The sequence below is a fragment of the Poromitra crassiceps genome (genome assembly GCF_964638095.1).
Source record: "Poromitra crassiceps genome assembly, chromosome: 4".
NCBI lineage: Eukaryota > Metazoa > Chordata > Actinopteri > Beryciformes > Melamphaidae > Poromitra > Poromitra crassiceps.
In genome coordinates, this window is record NC_139626.1 from 72,400,229 (window position 1) to 72,419,572 (window position 19,344).

A 19,344-nucleotide genomic window follows, 5' to 3' on the forward strand; every position below is an offset into this window, starting at 1 on the left:
AGCTGAGTGACCTCTCTACAGGGTCCAGGACTCTGGTGTTCGGCGTTTGACAAACCAGTTGAAACCGGTCTGGGAGGGGTTGTTCCCCCCCCCCCAAGATGCAGGGCACATCCAGAGGTCAGTTCCTGTGACCACTGGAGGAGAGATCTGTACATTAAATACTCAATATTTAATGCAAGTTGCCAGATGATTTTCACTACAGGTGGACCAGAACAAAACAAAATAAACACACGAACAGCTAACAAGGCAGAAGCGGCAGTCATAGCAGCAGACGCCAGCAGTACTCAGACCCGGAAACAACGTAACGAAGATAAAAGGGGGATCGTGTGTGTGTGTGTGTGTGTGTGTGTGTGTGTGTGTCTGTCTGTCTGTCGGTGTGTCTGTCTGTCTGTCTGTCTGTCTGTCTGTGTGTCTGTCTGCACACTCACTCACACTGAGTAAACTGTATTGTTGAATGTAAAAAAAAAAGCACTTCATGTGTATATATATATATATATATATATATATATATATATATATATATATATATTTTTTTTTTTTGTCATTTGTGTCATAATGAATAATATTTACATGTCTGATGTCAATACAGTTCAAAATAAAAGAATTGAGAGCGAGTTCTGCCTGAGATTGTGCCCTTTACAAAAATGGCCTTTTCTCCTGTTTATCTTCTCAGGGAGACCTTTTGGGTGAAAACAGGGTGTATATAAATGGCTATAAGTAGAGTACAGAACATGCTAAAAGCTCACTTTTTTTTCCTGGTGAACCCAGAGACGTACATCTTCATTTTGAGGTATTGCAAATCACTTTGGTGCTAATAGATAATTTACTGTGGGTCTTGAAAGATGACCAACAATTATGAAAATCTTTGGCCTGTGCTAAATATTGGCAGTCCTAAACTGGCCATGAATGAGTTAATAGGTTCAGCAGCTTAATGACAATCCTTATCAGCTGTTAGCTGGGAAATAGTACATAATGTTAACCACAAGAGGTCAACCATGTCACCTAAATGAACAACTTACTGACGTTTGTTCTATATACAAGAAGACTCCTAGGCTAGAAGAACAACAGAAAAATACATAGATCACAAATAAAACAAACATCACTTGTCATAGTACATTGTGAGACCAATAGAATAAGAAAATACATATATAATAATCATGATGCAGGGCTGTCAAATTCCTGAGGGGAGGAGATCTAAAGAAAATAAACCATATCTATAGCATCGTTCAGCCCTGGGGAACGCATAGCCTGTAGTCTATGGATCCAGCGGCTTTCTAACTGATTCAGGGCTTTTTCTCGATTTCCTCTTCTAGATATGGATGGGACTTGATCTATAGCAATGGCTGTGAAAGAAACAGAGTAGTCAACGTGGCTAACTTTGAAATGTTTGACCAAAGCATAGTCCATGTTGTTAATTTTAGCAGCATATCTGTGTTCTGCTAGACGGTCCTGAAGCCGTCACTTAGTGCGTCCCACATAGAACGCCACACATCGAAGGCAAGACAGAATATAAATTACATGGGTGGTTTTGCAATTCACAAAATGTCTTAAAGAGTAGGTCTGTAATGTGTGTGGATGAGTAAAGCCTTTGGATTTTACTACTAAGTCGCATTGGTTGCAATGGTCACATTTGAAGGTGCCATTCGGGACTCTAGGTAGCCAAGTGGCTGTCTCCTTGGCAGGTTGGTGACTACGCACTAGTCTATCTCCTAAAGTCGGTGCTCTTCTGAAAGAGAATATAGGGGGATCTGGGAAGACCCTTTGTAACGTCTCATCGCTCCTGATGAGATCCCAGTTACGTTTAATGATATTCCTCACTGCGTACGACTGTGTGCTAAATCTGGTGGAGAAATAGACTTGATCTGGTTTGTTGGTTTTAGGTTTACGCATAAGAAGAGACTGCCGCTCTAGTGCGCTGGCTTTGGAAAGGGCTGCATCTACTGTCTCTGGGGGGTAATTACGTTCTCTGAAACGGCTGTACATCTCCTTACTTTGAATGTGGAAATCAGAGTGTGTATCACATAATCTATGTAATCTTTGAAACTGTCCAAAGGGGATATTATTAATCAATGTGTCTGGGTGGAAGCTATTGGAGTGGAGTATGGTATTCTTATGTGTCTCCTTTCTGTAGATAGGGCAACCAGCCCTGAAGAAGGCCATATGGCCGAAACATGTTGGCTGTTTTATGCTGTTCCATGAAGAACTAGCCTTATATTAAAGCTTTTTTAAAGATGAAGAGTGCCTTGGAATCTCCTTTGATGAATGCTGCTACTGTCGTCAATGTGTAAATCATTCCTGTAAGGTCATGACAGCAAAGTGGATTTCACTTCCTAGTAGCATAGTGAGCTTGATTCAGCGTTGAGAGACTCATTCATCAGTGGACGATACAATGTCAATCTTAGCAATCTATTCAATCAACAACCAATTAGGTTGAATAAATTAATTGTTTGGTATTGATTGGTGAGAGCGGGTTAGGCTCCAGCTAAATATAATTGGTTGAAAAACACATCATTTCACTTTTCCTTGTCAAATGCATGTGTTTTCAACCAATAATATTTTGTATGAGATAAATTACCATGGGAATCAAACGCCCTAGGAGAGGATTTTTTTCTCCTCTACCCCCCGAGGGCATGACTGGGCATGACAGACTGGCACAGACTCTGTCTGCATGCCGCTCCATCACTGCCCTACAGGGATCACTGTTGTTGAAGCATTTTAAGAATAGCATGATTTTTATTAAGAAAAAACACATTTGATTGATATTTTATTAAAAAAAATATATATTATTATATAAAATGCCCAATCTCTTCTAGAAAATAGAGGACCATCCTCCTATGCCTCACTGGAAAAAACCCCACTGGTTTGTGTCTTGTTTTCGGCTTACACTTCAATTGTCATCTTGATATCGGGGGTTGTTCTTCAAGATGTACTCTGCCAGGAAGTCCACGGGGTTGTGTGGGCGGGCTTTGCAGCATTCGATCAGGCCTTGGTTGAGGGTCGGCATCACGTTCTTCAGCAGGTAGCTCCTCAGAGGGCGCGAGCGGGCCTCCAGCAGCTCATTCTCCTGCTTCTTCACCTCCTCCAAGCGCTTCCTCCACTCCTCCCAGCGCTGGGCCCTGTGCGCGGCCTCCTCCACCTCCCACCGCTCCTCCTCTGCCTTCTCCTGGGCCTGCTGCCTGAGCCTCTCCTCGGCCCTCCTCCTCTCCCCTTCCTCCACCTCACGGGCAGTGGGGCCATAGTTCCTGGGTTGTCCAACTTTCTGGATGATCTTCTGGGTCAGTAGCAGGTAGTCAGGGTCATCGCTGCCGCTGCTTTGCATGTCCTGAGGGACAATGCCCAGTTCATCAAAGTAGTTGAGAACGGTTTTGTCCTCCACGTTGCGCTCCCTGTAGGCATCTAGCCGTCGCAGGAAGTCCTCCTGGCGGTAGGAGGTTTCCTCTACCAGCCGCTCAGGCAAGTTCATTACCCGATCCTTCAGGAAGGCGACAGAGGCTTGCAGACACAAGACAAACTCTGGGACAATATTCTTGTTGTATCTTGTATCTTGCATCTTGGATATTTCAGCCCCTTGTTCATCCTCCTCAGCATAGAAAAGGGCCTTAGCTTGCTCGTAGGTCTTGGGGAAGGCATCCAGAACGAAGCCCTGGTTTCTGCACGGTTTAGATTTCAGCTTATCTTTTATCACCCTGATCACATGCTGCTCCTCCAAACGCCCTTCCTGTCCTTCACCCATACTTAACTTCAGGGTCTCCAGGAGTTCCTGGGCTTCTGCTGCAGAGTCCTCCGTCTCTGCCTCTGGATCATCGTTCTTCACATCAGCTTCCAGTTGGGCGACAGTCTCAGAGATGGTCTCCTTCAGTCTGATGTGATGGAGCTTGTAGTGTTTACAGATCTGTTCAGCCACAGTGCTCTTCCCCACTGCAGGAGGACCTAATACACACAGACGGATGGGCAGCAGTCCCCTGGTCTGCCGGTACTCCTCCACCACCAGCTTTATGTTCTCCACCAGACCTGCCTGACAAACCCAGGGGATGTTAAACAACTCTTTGAGGTGGACAGCATCCATGTGAAGGTTGACAGACATGGAATCAATTTCTATTTGGCTCAAATCCTGCGTGAGGAAGGCATCCTCAAATGGCTTTTTCTGGATCTTCCCTGGACCAAGGGAAGAGGCAACTGTCTTCACAATGTCCTCCATGGTGTTGTTGGAATCATCCACAGCCAACAGGTAGTGTGGCTTTGGCTTATGGTCAATGACATTCTGAATCACACTGGCCAGGTCATTGATGTGAATAGTGGGGACGATGTTGTCGCCCTCTCCAAAGACAGGTATTGCATGTTCCTGACCGAGCCATGACATCTTGAAAAAGAAGTGGAAGGCTTGTTCTCCCATCCCGTACTGCAGTCCTGATGCCACCACGTACGTTGAGAACACCGTGCTTTTCATTTTCCCCATTTTGACCGTCAGTTTCTCCAGGTCGATGTGTCGTTTGAAGTTGGGATGGGTTCTTCTTCTCCTGTAGTCTTCATCGGTCAAAGGAATCTCTGGTTCGTCGGGATCAACCGGCTTGCTGCAGGCCCAGGTCATCACCGTGGATATGAGGATGAACATCTTTGACCCACTAAAATTGTTGATTTCTTTGTGGAGGGCTGAGAGGGCCCAGGACGCCTCATCCACATGATCGACATGCTGGGTAATGTTGTAGATGATAATGTCACAGTCCATCAGTTGGTGGAGAAGTTCTTCGCTTCTCAGTTGAAAATACTCCTCTTGGACATATGTTCTTTCCTCTCCGGTTTTCTTGGTAACGGTCCCAACGATCTGAAAGCATCTTTCTTTGCTGTGGTCTGTGCTCGTGCTTTCCTCCTTTTCCTCACTCTCCACCTCCCTGTCATGAGCCAGAGGCGCTCTAACCGCACATTCAGATAATAGCTTAGCAATACATTTGGAGGCGTATGAGTCTATGTTGTTGATAAAAACTCGTTTGGCTGCCTGTTTGACCTCCTCCATCCTCTGCTCTGACGTGATGTTGTTGGGCTGTTGGCATGGAGCCCTCTTATCTCTATCAATAATTCCAGGACTGATGATGTCACAATGTCTATGTATAAGTGATATGTATAAGTGACATCATCTTTCTATGGTGTGGGCTCTAGGGGCCAAGCTGTCTATAATTGGGTCAGTCCAGAAGGGTGTCGAGGAGGATTCAAAGCGGGAGCCGTCGAGCACAGAGGGAATTCGGCTGGCACGAGGGCCAAGAGGTCCGGGTCGAAGAGGAGAGCGAGGCGGCCGGGGGGAGGAACATTGATGAGGGGGCGGACCCCCGACTCTGGAATTTGTGTAATATTCTGTGAGAGTGTGTGTCGCAATGTGCCGCAAGACATCCAGTCTGCCGGAAAGCCATTAGAAGAAGAGGTCGGTCCGTCTGTCTGAAAGAAGGAAAGAAAGAAAGAGAAGTGGCCAGTGGCCTGAGTGATGTCATAAATCACTGATAATGTCACACACAGTGATGAGGTCATATATCACCGATGATGTCATACAGTTCTAGACGGCTCGGCCTGGTGGCCAGACCACTAGTGATCTCATATCACCGATGATTGTGGGGGGTGTATATTCAACCTTCACACTCTGATGTCACCAGGGATGTCACTTGAGCAATTCTGGTGTCATCAGAGTGATGTCATCGGTGATGTCCTTCGAGCAATTGTGATGTCATCAGTGATGATGTCATCAGTGATGATATCGTCAGTGATGTAGCAATTGCAATTAGCAATTATGATGTCATCGGCTGTGATGGCGAAAGTTAACCGGAAGCATATGAGGAACACTGCTGATTTTCAACCAGCTTTGTATCATTACAAAATCAGTAATATATCCGAAAACTGTAAACAGTTTTGCAGTCATTCATTTAGTTTGACAGTTATTGAGAGTGGTTTGGAGTTAATTTGTGGCTTAGAGATGTCATTTGTGCACGAATGACATCACAGATCTACAACTTCGCTCAAATCAACTCTCAATAACTGTCAGACTAAATTAATGCCTGCAAAACGGTTTAGTCTTTCGGATATATTACTGATTTTGTTATAATACAATACTGATTTTGTAATAATACAAAGCTGGTTGAAAATCGGTGGAGTGTTCTTTAGGTACGAACGAACAGCTACCTCAACGAGGACTACACTGAAGCCGTTAGATTGAAATGAAAGTAACTTATCCCGCTCACTCGCTGAATGAGTTAAGACTAACATCACCTTCACCCCTTTTGATAAACTCGTCCATCTCCCATAAGACTCCCAGAGTGGAAGGATCAGCCATGCTATGAGAAACTGGCTGCCTTGCACTAGGGCAGTGATTCCCAACCTGTGGTCCGCGGCCCCCTGGTGGGCCGCGAAGGTATTGCAAGTGGGCCGCCAAATCATTTCCAAAAAAGTATGATTTTTGAAAAAATAAAATAAAAAAAATATTTTTTTTTTTTTTTGAAAGATTTTGAAAAATCATACTTGAAAAAGTATGATTTTTGTTTCTTTGATGTTATTGCTTTTGCTTGAATTGAAGTTTCATCTTTACATCATCTTTATATTGGGTTTGTGTTTATTTGTAACCCTATCGATTTAATGGGCTTTCTTCTGATATTTGGATTTTGTTTGGATCTGATATTGGATGTCAAATTGTTATGAGAATGCATTTTTCCATTGTTGAAGGATACCGTTATTTATTAATCATTTGTTAATTAGCCTGTTACAGACAGCCCCTTGCTTGTCATTTCTGACATCTGTGTGGTGCTGATGGACAGCTCCTTGAATGATTGGTGTGTGTGTGTGTGTGTGTGTGTGTGTGTGTGTGTGTGTGTGTGTGTGTGTGTGTGTGCGTGCGTGTGTGTGTGTATGTGTGTGTGTGTGTGGACAGCTCCTTGAAAACTGTAATACTATACATACATGTAATACATGTTTCTCCTGTATTCAGTTCAGTCCTTTATGTTCAATTTTCAATAAAAAAGTGCTCTGAGAACGCATTATATGGCCTTTGTATTTATGGGGTCGGAGGTGGGCCGCGAACATTTTTGAGACATAAAAGTGGGCCCTGAGTTGGAAAAGGTTGGGAACCACTGCACTAGGGCATTCACGACTGGGTGAATTTTAGTCGACTAGTCGTCCCTAAAGGTAGTCGACTAGTCGTTTTTTTTTTGTTTTTTTTTTGTAATCTTTAAGAAAGAACATGAGGTATTTACACGACATACATGGACTATCATATCCCATATCCCATATCCCCCACAAAGAACATCAAAACACAACAAAACAAAACAAGAAAACTGCATAAGATACACAATAATCCAAGAACAAACAAGACTATTGGACAAACAACCAAACAAAAACAATGCATTCAGCTCCTATCCTGATAAGCCTAATGACACTGGGGTAAATAGTTCTTAAAGTCAAACTCTGTATATGGTTGCCATATTTTGGGGATGTCTAAGAATCTGCCTTTGCTCTTGTAGTAAATGTTATCCAACGTATGGTAGCTTGAGAGTTCATTCCACCAGTGAACTACAGCTGGGGGATTGGATGCTTTCCAATTTACAGTACATGTAAGCGTAAAATTATGCATAGTCCGCTCATTGGAGAATTGCAGTAAAGAGTCACACGCTTGCCTTTTAAGCTCCAATTCCTGGACAAATCCGGTAAAACCAGACAAAGCCAAGCGCTCTGACCCCCACCCCCCCCCCCCCCTTCATCCAGTCTGTCTGTCTCCATATATAGGCTATTATTCCATATTATTATGCTTCTCAAACCAATCTAACTGCAGTTTAAATACTGCAAGCATGTAAATACCCTACACTATAGCAAGATCAAAGTGAAAAGAATGTTCTAAATGCATCAGCTAGAAAAATATAGCCTATTAGATTGGTGAACGTTTGTCCAGAAAGATAAAATTTTCTCTCGCCTGCTGCAGGAAGGATGATGCACATAAATATACCCTACATTATGTAAAGTCATTGCATAAATGTGTTTTTATTGTAAAACTAAATGTGAAGTAGGGCCAAGTTATTGGAGCGGACATCACAGTATAGCACATGACAGTAGAAGCGCGTTCCGCTGTCACTTATCTAAATCACGTTAAATCGACAAGGGATATATATAGGCCCAGGAGGACATATATGTTTCACATAGGGTGGTGTTTTCATTTCGATGTTTTATTTGGTCCAATATTGAAATGTTCTACAATTGCAGGTTGTGTTACCATTACACATTATTTAGATCGACCTTTTATATCTATTTCGGCTCATTTGGTTGCTATTTAGTAGCTAAATGGAGCAGCACAATGCATGCTGGGACATGCCAGGCAGTGAACTTACAACTTCTTTTTCCTATGGGAAGTTTGTTGTGTCTGTCTAAGCGAGGGAGTCAGAGAGAGAGAGAGAAGGGTGACAGAGAAGAGCGCTCATCGCAACTGGCGCACTGAATAGGCCTGGTTTCAGAGAGAGACAGAGAAGGGTGACAGGGGAGAGGCAGAAGAGCGCTCCTCGCAACTGGCGCACTGAATAGGCCTGGTTTTCAAAAGCGCAAAGCGCTAAATTTACGCCAGTTGGGAAGATATCATTAGGCCGGCATTTAAGGCCGACACGCCCATTCTCGCCCATTCAGGGATTGCGCCACGCCCACTCCGCCTAAAGCGCATTTGCCAGCGTAAAGCCATGTTGATATCTTCCCGAGGCAGGCGCAAGGCACGTTTTTTTGCGTTTAAGGCCCGTTTTAGCGCCGAAGGCCTGTGGGAGAATAGGGGCCACAGTCTACAATACAAACATCAATGGAAATGTCCAGTCTCCCCCAGCAAAAGGTACTGTGGTGAAACCAATTTAGATTGTAGGCTACAAACATTTAGACAAAGTAACTACAGTACATACCTGTTGTGTTCTCTGAATGCCCGAATTATGGTGGACACTGAGAACCTGCTGAGGTTGGGTTGGACTCTTTGTCCAGCTTCTGTCATTGACATTCCATGGACAATGACATGGTCAATGACAGTAGCTCGCATTTCATCTGTGATGATCGTACGTGGTTGTCTTGCTCTTCCTCCTTGCACTCCTCCTCTCCCTCCTCGCCCCCTTCCTCTCCCTCCTTGGCCTGCTCCTCTCCCTCCTTGGCCTGCTCCTCCTCCTCTGTGTATTCCACCTCTGACACGAACTCTGCCTCTGTCCATTGTGTTGCTGTTTGGCACCTTCAGCAAACTGTGCATTCTAAACTGGCCTATATAGGTGTTGTCACATCATTGGCAGGTGTCTTCAATTTAGAGTAATTGTGTTTAAGCAATGAGGTTGTGCATTCTAAACTGGCCAATATGGATGGTGTCACATTATTTGCAGGTGTCTTCAATTTTAAGTCACCGTGTTTAAGCAATGACACCCGTGCTTTCATTGTGTTCAACTTTTGATGACTGAGTCTACCATTTTGCATCGTGTGAGCAAAATGTGTTCAGTGAATGAGAATGTGTTCATATTGTTGTGCAACGTGTGTTTTAGCAAGTTATAATATGTTTTAGCAAGTGCGAGAGTGTTTAGATTGTGTGAATGTGTTTAGAGTAAGTGGTGCAAATGTGTTTAGAGTTCTGCAACGTGTGTTTTGGCAAATGCCAATGTGTTCAGAGTTTTGTGAAATCGGAGATTGAGGTGAAATGTGTTTATAGTTAAGCCAACTGGGGGCCTGATTTATTAAATGTGTTTAGGCAACTGGTCATTGTGCTCAGAGATCTAGAAATTGTGCTTTAGCAATCGAGAAAAACTGAAGCTATGCATTTCCTAGCTGCCAACAGGGCAAGATCTATGTATTTACTTTGAATGCATTGTTTTTGTTTGGTTGTTTGTCCAATAGTCTTGTTTGTTCTTGGATTATTGTGTATCTTATGCAGTTTTCTTGTTTTGTTTTGTTGTGTTTTGATGTTCTTTGTGGGGGATATGGGATATGATAGTCCATGTATGTCGTGTAAATACCTCATGTTCTTTCTTAAAGATAAAAAAAAAAAAAAAACGACTAGTCGACTCGCACAGTGTCGACTAGTGGTTTTACTAGTCGACTAGTCTGTGAATGCCCTACCTTGCACCAGGATCACAATGGCTAACGAACTGTTGTCATTCTGTTCTGCTTGTTTTGCCTTCATAGTGTTGTGCTCGTAGGAGCTGGTTTGGTTATGAAATATGATTATTAATAATTGTGAATTATTAATATTCATAAATGTATAAAATTTGACAGAAAATATTGTATTCTCTGTAAGATTCGGGGCACCAGCGTGGATAAGGCCACACACCTGTCTAAAAGTCAAGTTATGACTATTTAGACACCAAACCAAATTATCATATCAGTTAGAGATGGGGAGAGTACTCGGGTACTCGAGTACTCGTTTGTAACGAGAGTACTCGAGTACCGTTTCCGCTGTCCAGGTACTCGCCCCACCCCCCTCCCCTATAAAAATGGCCGATCTAACGTTAACAGCGTCTGGCGAATCGCCAGCAACACAGACGTCCATGTATATTAACGCAATCTATATTCAGCAGATGTAAAATAAACAAGATTTGATTGCAGTTGTTTTCCGTTCATGGCCAATTTATATATAGATGTGCAAGCAAAGATGTTAACGTTAAATGTTTTTTACTCGGACGGACCACTTTGACTAACGGACCCCTGACAGTAACTTTGTTTACCATAGCCAAACGTTCCGTGTTTCACCACGGGCGGGGACCATCACTCGGATGTTGTTGGTGGTTTTTGCGGTTAACGTTAGCGAACATTATTACTGTTTGCAGTTATCATGTTTGCAGTTATCACTTTTTGGCAGAACACCAGAGTTTTTAATAAGTGGATTTACTTAACTCATTCAGGGCCAATGACGTCTTTGACGTGTTATCAGGAATAGCCCAGAGGGCCAATGACGTGTTTGACGTGTTTTTGTTTTTATGAGTGCAGCGCATAGTTGAAACACTTACCCAGCCTGTGACATAGTTTCGGGTCCCTAACCTCAAACTCAAGCCGACAGCACGTTATCAAACACATACCGCAGCTGTTGTTTGAAATTAGGAAGAAGGTGGAAAGGAAACGCGCTTCCTTGTTGCAGAGGAGAAACGCCATTGAAATGCCCCCTCGCCGCGCTGCAGAGCTGATCGACTTGCTGCACAGCAGCGGACATCGAAACCGCAGTAGTCAAACCCGTGACCAACATGATCGATCCTGGTCCCTGGACCCCGTTCCTATGTGCCAGCCCGAAAGAGACGAGACGGAGTCACAACTGTGTGGAGGAGGAGAAGCTGTTCTCCTGTGTGGAGGAGGAGAAGCTGTTCTCCTCCTCCACACAGCCTCGCCACATAAATGGCTTTCACACAGAGGGCTGCGTGCCCTCCAGTGTTGCTCCTGGCCAATCCCAGCGCCACAGGGCGTGGTTATTGCTTATCCTAAGTGGGGTTAGAAATCTAAAAGGGGGATCGTGTGTGTGTGTGTGTGTGTGTGTGTGTGTGTGTGTGTGTGTGTGTGTGTGTGTGTGTGTGTGTGTGTCTGTCTGTCTGTCTGTCTGTCGGTGTGTCTGTCTGTCTGTCTGTCTGTCTGTGTGTCTGTCTGTACACTCACTCACACTGAGCAAACTGTATTGTTGAATGTAAAAAAAGCACTTCATATATATATATATATATATATATATATATATATTTATTTATTTTTTGTCATTTGTGTCATAATGAATAATATTTACATGTCTGATGTCAATACAGTTCAAAATAAAAGAATTGAGAGCGAGTTCTGCCTGATATTGTGTGCTGTGTACATAAATGCCATTTTCTGCAATTTCTTTTCTCGCAGAGACTTTTTGGCTGAAAACAGGGTGTATATAAATGGCTATAAGTAGAGTACAGAACATGCTAAAAGCTCACTTTTTTTTTCCTGGTGAACCCAGAGACGTACATCTTCATTTTGAGGTATTGCAAATCACTCTGGTGCTAATAGATAATTTACTGTGGGTCTTGAAAGATGACCAACAATTATGAAAATCTTTGGCCTGTGCTAAATATTGGCAGTCCTAAACTGGCCCTGAATGATTTAACAGTGATCAAGAAGCAGTATGGAATGATTACCGACATGTATTGGGAATTACTTTTACTGAGGTAGGCTAACGGCTAACACCGGATCACCTTATCACAGTCAATCTGTAAAAACTAAAAAGTGCACCAGGCAGCGCTTTTTCCATGCAAAATTGGTAATGTGTGTGAAGTTGCTGTGAACAGCCCCATACAAAGCAGATCACCCCTGCTCTCATCACAGGCATTTGGCGAATGCTAATGGTAACTGCTTAACATAGCCAAACTTAGGATCTTTCATGTGTGTGTGTCGTTCCCCCGGGGGGGGGGGGGGGAGGGGGGGGGAGTACTCGAGTACTCTTTCATAACAGAAGGAGAGTACTCGAGTATTTAAATCCCTTACAATGCCCATCCCTAATATCAGTCTCATTAATGATATAATGTACATTGTACAGTTAATTGAAGGGTCGAAGTCCGTAAGCTTCTGTCACAGATTTCCACAGATAAAATACCTCATGAATAATAACCAAGATTCATAGAATTATGTAATAAAAAGATTTAATCAATCACAATATCAATGGACATTAACACAATGACTAAAATATCAGTTCATCACATCTATTTCCACAACTAATAATCTACCACATCTATGGCTAATAACTAATATGAATAAACATTATATCAATGGTGTGGGTGGGTGTGTGTGTGGGTATGTCTATGTTAATTAGCATTTGTGTGTGTGTGTGTGTGTGTGTGTGTGTGTGTGTGTGTGTGTGTGTGTGTGTGTGTGTGTCTGAGAGAGAGGAGGAGAGAGCGAGAGAGAGAGGAGTGGCTCGTTCAGGTTGTGCCGGTGATGTAATCTCACAGCCCCACCGACCTCACAGCCTACCACCTCATTCTCTCCAATTTCACTGCTGCTGTCTCTCAGGCTAAAACATCCTTCTTCACCTCTCTAATCCAGTCTTCTGCCTCCAACCCCAGCAAACTGTTCTCCATTTTCTCTTCCCTCCTCGACCCCCCCTCCCTCCTCCTCCCTCTCTGCCGACGACTTTTCAAACTTCTTCACCAAAAAGATTCAAGACATCAGTTCATCCTTCCCGCCCCCAGTCTTTCCTATCATCAACCAAATCTCTCCACCCCCTACCTCCTGTCTCTCTTCCTTCTCTCCCCTCTCCTCCGAAGAAGTTCTAAAACTCATCTCATCAAACCGTGCCACCTCCTGCCCTCTTGACCCCATCCCTTCCTCCCTGCTCCAATCCATCTCCCCTGACATCTCCCCCTTTCTCACTTCCCTCATTAATTCCTCTCTATCCTCTGGTGTCTTTCCGACTGCACTTAAGTCTGCACGGGTGAAACCCCTACTGAAAAAACCATCCCTCGACCCCACTGTCATTCAGAACTACCGTCCCGTCTCTCTCTTGTCATTCATTTCCAAAACACTCGAACGCGCAGTATCAAATCAACTTTCCATTCATCTCTCCCATAACAACCTATCCGATCCTCTCCAATCTGGTTTCAAACCCGCCCACTCCACTGAAACTGCTCTCCTCTCCGTCACTCAGTCTCTTCTTTCCGCCAAAGCTGCCTCCCTCTCCTCAGTTCTCATTCTTCTCGACTTATCTGCTGCATTCGACACCGTCAACCATCAAATTCTCCTCGCCACTCTCTCCGACCTGGGTATCACTGGCTCTGCACTCTCTTGGTTCTCTTCCTATCTCTCCCACCGCTCCTATCAGGTCTCCTGGAGAGGATCCCTTTCGACCCCCTACACTCTTTCCACGGGTGTCCCTCAGGGTTCTGTCCTTGGTCCTTTTCTCTTCCTTCTTTACATGACTTCACTCCGCCACGTAATCACATCCCATGGTTTTTCATATCACTCATATGCCGACGACACCCAGCTGTTCCTTTCCTTCCCCCCCTCTGACACTCAAATTCAATCACGGATCTTGGCTTGCCTCGCAGACATTGACATTTGGATGTCCAACCACCACCTCAAACTCAACTTAACAAAAACCGAGCTTCTCCTTTTCCCTGGCAAAGACTGTCCTCTAACTGACCTCTCCATCTCCTTCAACAACACTACTGTCTTTCCCTCACAAACAGCTAGAAACCTTGGAGTCACTCTTGACAACCAACTGTCCTTCACTACCCACATCGCAGCAATAGCCCGGTCCTGCAGATTCGCCCTTTACAACATTCGAAAAATTCGCCCGTTCCTCTCCAGACAAGCAGCTCAACTCCTCATTCAGTCACTCATTCTGTCGCGTCTGGACTACTGCAATGTCCTTCTGGCCGGTCTCCCTCTTTCTGTCACCCAACCACTCCAGCTTATTCAAAATGCTGCAGCCCGTCTAGTGTTCAACCTCCCAAAATTCTCCCACATCACCCCCCTTTTCCATGAACTTCACTGGCTTCCCATCACTGCACGGATCAAATTCAAAACACTTGTTCTGGCCTACTCATCAGTTCACCTCACAGCCCCTTCATACCTACAACCTATGGTCAAGTTCCAGAGCCCTCATCGCGCACTCCGACCCTCCACTAGCTCAGGACGCCTTGCCCCTCCCCCCCCACGTGGTTTTAACAGCTCCCGATCACGGCTTTTTCCCTATCTTGCACCTAAATGGTGGAACGAGCTCCCCCCTTCAATAAGAACGGCCGAATCACTACCCATTTTCAAAAAACAGTTAAAAACCCATCTTTTCAGTCTTCATGTTGCCCCCCTGTAAACCCTCTCTAGCCCCTATGCTCTATTGTTTGTAAATTTGTTTTAATTTAAATTGCTGTTTATACATTTGTTCGCTAAAACTGTTATGTAATTTTCTTATTGATGTACTGTGTTATAATTCTGGTGTATGTCGCTTTGGATAAAGGCGTCTGCTAAATATCAATAAAGTAAAGTAAAGTAAAGTAAAGTAATCACGGGATTGTTTGAGGGGCGGTCTGACCGTGTGAAGACCGCCTCCTTCGGCATCAAGGTCTGACTGAATCATGCTTGAGACTGTTTTCCAAACAGTTTTGTTCCTGTAGGGTGGAAATCACAAAGGTTCTCATTGGCCCCTCATGTGTCCCTTGGTGATGGTTCTGGCCAATCACAGCGCTCTGTTGTTTGAGTGTGCCCACCCACTATCGAGTTTCAACTCAAAGGGTGTTGTCCCTTTTGGCTGCGGGGGAACAATTGTCTTTGATTAGGTTAAACAATGGCCAAATCCCTTTGAGGCTTGCTTCCCTGTGGTTTCACCATAAACGCTGACCAAATGGTACAGTGCTTGGACTGTGGGGGGGGAGAGTCCCACTCATTGTGTCTCTACACCGAATGTGAGGTTACATTCAAATATATAAGTTCCATACACTCAAATGTCTTACATTCAAATATATAAGTTCCATATAGTACAGTATTGTTGTGTGCATCACAACAATACTTTTTTTTGGTTAAGCCTCAAACCTGCATCACTGCCGAGGGACTCTGATGCTCTAACTAAACCCTAAAATGAATTTTTCAAGGTTTACTTTTAAACCAATGTGTAGGCTATGGCTTTTGAGTACTGTTGCTGGGCAAAATCTCCACATGTGAAAGTAAACTCTTAGAATTCACACACTGTATTTACTTTACTTTACTTTATTGTTTATTTAGACAGAACAATGCACATTAATAAGACAGTTATACATGTACAGAAGCATCCATACGTGACAACGGTAAAAGTGCCGGGGTTAGCCGAAGCTAATTTTCACCCGCAGTCCTCAGTATAATTTTCATGAAGCGAGCGTGCCCTCTAGGGGTTGAAATCTACTTGGTAACGCTTTATATTAAGGTTCTATTAATCAGCGTTAATAGGTAATGCCTTTCTTGTGCAAGTGCTTATAAAGTGCTTATTAACATTAATATAAGTTAAAGCAGCTACGAGCAAGATTTTCGATTGTTATTAAACAGTATAATTACAATATTGATGCATCACATCTTACCTATAATAGTAGCTGAGACCAAAGCCGTGTGAATCGGAGATTGCTCTCTTAAGTCTGTGTCTTTCTAAACTCGCGTCAACAGGGGGCTCTCTCTCTCTATCTCCTTACCGCCGGACCGGCTAAACCCAGAAGTGAAACCCAGAAGTGAAACGCAGCTGCCTGCATTCCCCCGTTCGCGCTGCCTAGCAACATACCATAAACAAGGAGAACGCCATGCATACTCTCGCGAACATCTCTCGTTATATTCTAACAGGTTTTTTGGAAGTTATTTTGTGGTTATGGCCGAAGTGGCTGCTGCAAACCGTTTCATTTCACTTCCTGATCTGCCCTGGCCACAGAGAGACTAACACTGGCCGATTCACTCGGGGTTCAAGCGAGACTACTCTGCGTTGGTCTCGTCTACTATTAGAGGTAAGATGTGATGCATTGATATTTAGGGATGGGTACCGTTCACATTTGAACCGATACCGGTACGATACCGGTACCTGGAATTCGGTACGGTACCCAAAACGGTACCATTTTCGGTACTTTACACGCTCTAATAACAAAAAAAATTACAGTTGTAAAAAAAATAATAATCCAAACTTCTCAGAGAGAGCGGTCAGTATTCACTAAAGCCTTCATATCTCAGGCTCTGTAGCACATAGAAACATAAAATAAAAAGCATTTGAGAGCTTAACCCTTTGGCTTTTCGTATTATATTTGCCCTAATGTTCATTAAAAAAATGTTTTATCTTTAACCCCAAAAATTAAAAATTAAAATATTCTAATGCATTTTAAGAAATGTTAATAAAGATTATGGCAAATGTAACCCTTCCAAATAAAAACCCACGGGTTTAAGCTCTCAAATGCTTTTTATTTCATGTTGATAGCTACTATACAGGCTGAGGAAATACATTCTGTTGAACCCTTGACAATTACTGCAGCAAGAGTAACGTTAGCGTTTAACGTTTAACGTAGTAACGTTTGCAGTCGTTGTGAAGACAGTGAAAAGCCCGTTATCTAACAACCACAACGGCAGTGAAACAACTTATCCAGCTAACGCTAGCTAATTAAATAACGTTACTTGATGTTGTAGAAGTCGATGCCTCTCTCAACGTTACAGCTGAGCTGAGGAGGTGCTGCTAACGTTAGCTCCGGTGCGGTAGGCTATCTGCTTCATTCACCCTCAGCCTATCTAAGACGTTACAGTCTTCAGCATTTAGCTAAATATATCTTGTGTTTGACCATGCTTCCTCAAGTTTGAGGTGTTTCCCTGGCCAGCTTTGCAATTCACATCACACATGTTGCAACCAGTGTTATCTGAGTCTATCTTGGTAAAGTGTAGCCACAGCTTTCGGCTGGTCCTGTTTTGCTTTCAGAACCAGAGTGACGTAATGACGTAACGCGCTCTCGCGTGTTGCCTTAAGGTTCCGTCGGAATTTCTAATTTCACCACTCTCTTTCTATTACTCAGATGCGTTCAAGTACCGAAATTTGGTACCGTTCGTTTTTATGTGAACTGGTACGGGGCAGTACCGACGTAATTCGGTCGGTGCCTGTAAAAGTACCGAGTTCGGTACCCATGCCTATTGATATTAAATTTAGACTGTTTAATAACAATCGAACATCTTGCTCATAGCTGCTTTAATATATATACTTATACTTAGGACAAACAGCCTTTTCTGTACAGGGGGTTAAGGACTGGAACTCATTACCTACATATCTTAAACAAGACCACAACTGATCATTTTAAACTCAATGTGAAACAGTATTTGAAGAGCCAGCAGTCATGCTCTCACTTGTAACTGATCTGCTGTGCATGTGTGGGGTGGGTGTGAGTGTGTGTGCGTATGTCTTGTTTAGATGTGTGTGTGTGTGTGTGTGTGTGTGTGTGTGTGCGCCGTGTGTGTGTATGTAGGATAGATGGATGTTGCCAGTGTAATTGACTAAGTGTGAGAGTGGATGGGTGTGAGTGTGGATAAAACTCCCCATTTTAAGTTGCTAATCTTATGTTGCTTTCCTTCATGTTATTAATGTACTACATTAACAAACTAATGTATATTTGCTACATATCTTGTATACTGTACATAACAGATGTATATTTGTTTTATGTTTTATATTTTGTGTAACCTAACAGCTGTATTCTATAGTCTGTATTCTGTACCCTGTTTTTATATTTGCCTTATAACATCTAGGGACAAACATTGCAAACTAGCATAGGCTATAAATGTCAGGGTATATAACAAAGACTGTTTCTTGTGAATGCTCTATGTTTATGTATCTGTCCCTATAGAAATAAACTTTTCAATCAATCAATAAGACTATATAAGTGTTAATAGCAGCATCTGAAGAAGAGCCAACCGGCTCGAAACGTCACGCAATAGAAAATAAAAAAAACTACACGGGAGCTCCAGTGGTGTGCGGATCCATTATTTTTATCTAATAATAGCATCACAAACATCTCAAATGGGAGCTGAACATCAGAGCTCTCACTAAGAAGGCACAGCAGAGGATGTACTTTGTACGGCCGCTGAAGAAATTCAAAGTGCCAAAGGCCACGATGGTGCACTTCTACACCTCCATCGTTGAGTCCATCCTCACCTCCTCCATCACCGTCTGGTATGCTGATGCCACTCTCAAGGACACTAACAGACTGCAGCGCATCATCCGTTGTGCTGAGAAGATAATCGGATGCCACCTGCCATCCCTCCAGGACCTGCATGCAGCCAGGACACTGAAGCGGTCTCGCAAGATCATGGCCGACCCCTCCCACCGTGGCTACAAAGTCTTCAAGACACTCCCTCACGGCAAGAGACTGAGGTCTGGCAAGACCAGAACCACTTGCCACAAGAACAGCTTCTTCCCAACCGCCATCAGCCTCACCAACAAGGCCCGGAAACCCCTTCCACTAAGGACCTCACCAACGCCCCCCACTACCTCCTCCTGAACTCAGCTGAACCCCCCCCCCCCCCACCGCTGATATGAGCCCCCCCATAAAACTGTAACTCACACCTAATTTAATGCCTGTTTAACTGGAACTGTAAATTCACTGCTTATTTAATGCCTATTTAACTTAGACTGTAAATTTAATGTAAATTCGATGTAAACTCATATTTAACTTGGACTGTAAATTCATGTAAATTCACTGCCTATTTAACTCAGTCTGTAAATCTCATGTACATTCAACGTAAATTCATATTTATTATCCACGGAACACTCCTCCACTCATGTACATATTGTATATATATACTTCAATCATGAGAGGCCAGTTGGTAGGATTAGACAAACTTTATTTAGCAATCGGCGTGCATGGCAATTACTTTGGCGCTTGACTCCATTGGCCAGTGGCG

At 43.6% G+C, this 19,344-nt stretch overlaps 1 pseudogene across 1 annotated transcript; it reads right to left on the reverse strand.

The window, feature by feature from the left end:
- Positions 1 to 2,887: 2,887 nt before the first annotated feature.
- Positions 2,888 to 5,011, reverse strand: LOC310775936 (adenylate kinase 7 pseudogene; annotated as a pseudogene). Its single transcript has one exon. The product of its transcript is annotated as an adenylate kinase 7 pseudogene (transcript).
- Positions 5,012 to 19,344: the final 14,333 nt, after the last annotated feature.